The sequence below is a fragment of the Sturnus vulgaris genome, unplaced genomic scaffold (genome assembly GCF_052056855.1).
Source record: "Sturnus vulgaris isolate bStuVul1 unplaced genomic scaffold, bStuVul1.hap1 Scaffold_180, whole genome shotgun sequence".
Classification (NCBI taxonomy): Eukaryota; Metazoa; Chordata; class Aves; order Passeriformes; family Sturnidae; genus Sturnus; species Sturnus vulgaris.
The window spans coordinates 1,257,363-1,261,353 of NW_028276110.1; the positions used below are offsets into that span (position 1 = coordinate 1,257,363).

Genomic DNA, 3,991 nt, shown 5'->3' on the forward strand with positions numbered 1-3,991 from the left:
TGATAAATTATTTGTGTTCATCAAAACACATTTTGTGTTCTTACTTCTCTGTATTTCTTACTTCTCTGTAGATACTTAATTTTTTTCCTGAGATAAGCAGGGATTTTAAAGGGTGATACCATTCCATGGAGATATTAGACAGCAGTTTATGGAAGGGCTCCCAGTGTGTCATTTTTGTTTCTCAGTTGTTGCTTTATATCTCTAGAATTGTTTTACTTAGTCTTCAAAAGTGTCCATTTATAAAAGCACTTTTTTCTCTATGGAAGGGAAAAAAGTTTATATAGCTGTAAAAATTATTGAAGTATCAAAGTATTCCTGAATACTGAATACTGCAGAACTTGCCCTTCTTCCCTGTCAGGAGTTTGCTTGTGGTTTTCATCTTGGAACAACAGAATCCACCATCGTTTTGGTGTTACCTTTCTAAAAAAGGACTGCACTGGACTATTGCAATGTTTCTCAGTTTAACTTCTAGTGAAAGGGCTGTTTCAAGTAACACCAATCTTGATATTGCTGTCAATCTTTCTCTGAAAGCCTCTTCCTGCAGTTTTGTTAGTTTCCATTTTCTGAGATGTTTGATACAGTCCACGTGTAGTGGCTGCAATTGAGAATAACCAGAATTTCTGCAGATAAACAAAAAGAACAATGTGCCATGAAACTCAACTCTTCCACAGCTTCCTGTTCATTCTCCTAGTTTGGCAACCAGAAAAAGGATATTTCTACCCCACCCCACTTTGTTTGAGTCTTTGCTTTGTGTTTGGATGGAAAGAAAATAATTCCACCACGTCTCTCAGGTGTCTTCTTGGCACTCACACTGTAAAGTGGGTCATGAGATTGGGTTTAGACTCTATATTTACCCCATAAAATAGAATTTAAAACTACAAACATTTTCTTTCCCAGACATATATTATAAAGACTCCTCCAACAGATAAACTGCAAAGTGGAAGAAGCACAAACCTGTCCTCGGAGCAGAGCACAAGGAAAAAGCAAAAAGTGCTTGTCCAGCTGGATTCTCAGTCAGACAGCTCTGAGCACACTGACCTCCTGGTAAGAGCCAGAGAGCAAATCCTGTGCTGAACAGTTCTTTGTGCTCACTGCTGTGTCTAAGAGTGAAGATAAAGGGTTGGGGCTTCTACATTCAAGCCAGTATTTATGTGTATATTTTTACTTAATTGGCTCTTTCTGGAATTGTGGTTATATGTACATAATTTGCTTTCTTTTTATTCAACTGTTATGCCTCATAAAAACATCTTAACTTTTTTTTTTTAATAGTTTAATATCCTGAGGGGGAAAGAAAAAGTATTTTTTAATATAGTGTGACTAAACAACTTTTTAATTTATTAGAGCATAGTCTCAGAAGAGGAAATGTTTAAAAAATTGTACAAAGATTATCCACAAGCTTCACAATTACATTCGACAGCACCAAAAAAGGTATGTTATCCTTTCATAAGATTAAACCAAACAGTTAATGAGATTGTTTACAGAAACTGATGGATGGCTTTATTTCCCTTCCTAGACACCAGCTCCATGCCATGGGAAATCTCCAGGCTCTGCACTGAAACTCCAAACCATGAGGAGAATGCGCCAGGCGGGGTGGGCGGCGGTTTCCAAAATGGACAGGAAAAGAAAAATTCAAGAAGCTGTAAAGCTCTTTGCTTAAAATGCAGAAATGCCCAGTGCCCTGGCATTGCTCCCTGGTGCCTCCACAGCATTGTTATTCTCTGAGTTAGTACTTTGTTGCATTTTTCTGTCGTGCTCAGTGTGTTTAATATTATTTTCATTTCCTTTACACATATAAGCTTCATAGATCTATAACTGCATCCCCCTGCAGAGCATTTTCCACCTTTCATCCCTTGTGCTTCAAAATGTTGGGACACAAATTAGCCAATTTAAAATTTTGAAAAAAATAGAACTACATAGAAAGTTGTTTCAAAGCTGCTTCTGTCATTAGAAATTCTGGTTTTAAAGAACTTCTGTTCTTTTAAATTTACTGTTTTTCTGAATAGATAACACAGTGAAAGAAATGTAGGTGTTAAATGTATGCACTTTTGCCTGAAGTCTTCTGGTTTTTTTCCATTTCACTGGCTGTTAGACCTGTCTTTTTAGACTGTTTTGTTTTCACTATGTTAAAACGGTTTTGGAATTTCTAAAATGGAAGTTTCAATAGAGTTACTCGCATTAAAAGATATTTCATCTTCATAAAGAGTAAAATATGCATGTTATAAGATATGAAAGCAATGTTAAGATGCCATTAAATTGTTTTTCTGAAATATAAAGTGTGAGACTAAGTGTTGTTGCTTTGAATATTTGAACACAGACAGAAATCTCCAACTAGCCTTCCTAGGGACCAGCAGCTTCTGCCACAGAAGTGTAAGGATAGATTAGAACATCTGTTTCTGTATTAATCCTGATTAATCTTGGTTTCACAACAATGACAACTCCCAGTTCAGAGCCTAGAGATAACAAAAAACCTACAAGTTTCTTCAAAGTACAAATAGAATGAAAAATCTTCAAATAGAATGAAAAATTTTCAAATAGAATCAAAAATCAAAAATCCGAGATTTGTCTGAAGTGGAAAGTAAAACATATTTATTGCCTTCTTTTTGTGTAGTCTTATGGATAGGCCAGTAGTTTGGGTTCCTTATGTTGAGTAGGGATGTAAATACAATTTTTTTTTTGTATGTAACTAACAAATATTGTGCAAAGATCTGGAAGAATATAGTGTGCTTTCCACATGAGCAGTTGAAAGTGAAAAATGGAAGTTTGTACTGCCCACTTCTAGACTCAAACAGTAACTAATCAGTCAGAACCTTGGTATTTTCTAGGGACATGAATCCATAGTATATCACATAATTCTCCTGATACCATGAGTGTGTCCTGTGAGGTGTTGTGTAAATCACCTCAGAAATTACAAAAATATTTCCAGCAATGCTCCAGAAAGCTTGCAGGAAATGCAAAGAGCAGGGAAGGGTGTGAAATGATACCTGCCTGTTTCTGGGCCTCAGGGTCCCTGTGCTTGTGCCATGACAAGTCCACAGCTGCATCTCTGTGTCCCTTTCTCTGGCACCTGCCCCTCATTCCCAGTTCACTGCAGCACCCACTGGGGGAGAATCCAGAGGGTGAAAGAGACCAAACAACTCCAGGGCTCAGACACAGACAGGTCCATGGGGGAAGGAAAAGCTGTGCAAGGAAGCAGAGCCAGGACTTCACTCCCTGCTTCCCCCAGGCTGGTGGGTGTTCATCTCTCCCCAGGTAAGCAGGGCTCCATTCCAGGCACTTGGGGACACAAACTCCATCACTTCCAGCATCCCCCCCTTCCTGCTTCTGTCCCTTCTTTCCAGACTGATTCTTCTTCTACATGGCCTGGGAGTCCCCTGGAGCCAGGTCAGGGTCACCTGTCCCAGCTGTGTCTCTCCCCCTTTCTGGTGCTCCCCCAACCCCCTCACTGTCAGGGCAGGATGAGGAACAGGAAAGGCCTTGGCTCTGGGCAGGACCAAAAACCTCCTGGAATCTTCCTTGCCCAAATCCAAGCCCAGCCCCAGAGAAGCCCCTGGGAAGGAAGTTAACTCCTCCCAGCCCAAACCAGTCCCCAGCACCAGGGACCAGCACTGTCAGTGCTGTGCACCCAGCCCTGGCAATGAGGCATCAGGATAGTTACCATGGCCACTGTCTTGGTTTGAAAGACAGGTCTTTGCTAAGAAAGGCAGAAGCCTCTCTTGAAATGGAAAAATGTAAATCTTCTCCTGCCAAATTATGATAATTTTGAAATTAAGGCGCTCTCAGACAAAGATATGGGAATAGGAATAACAGTTCTTTACTAGGAAAAAAATAGAAAATACAGTAATACAAAAAACCACAAAACATTGACAGAGTCAGAATCCAACCTGACACCCCATCAGTCAGTCAGGGTGTTGGTGCAGTCCCATTAAATGGTGGCTGCATCCTCCTGCAGTGACAGGTGTGGTTCAGTTGGAGCAGTGCTCCTGTAGAAGGT

The 3,991-nt window shown here is 40.1% G+C and overlaps 1 long non-coding RNA gene across 1 annotated transcript; it reads left to right on the forward strand.

Moving 5' to 3' along the window:
* Positions 1-897: 897 nt before the first annotated feature.
* On the forward strand, positions 898-2,267 carry LOC148218558 (uncharacterized). The gene is made up of 3 exons (XR_015800325.1): positions 898-1,044; positions 1,342-1,428; positions 1,514-2,267. It is a non-coding gene; the product is annotated as an uncharacterized LOC148218558 (long non-coding RNA).
* Positions 2,268-3,991: the final 1,724 nt, after the last annotated feature.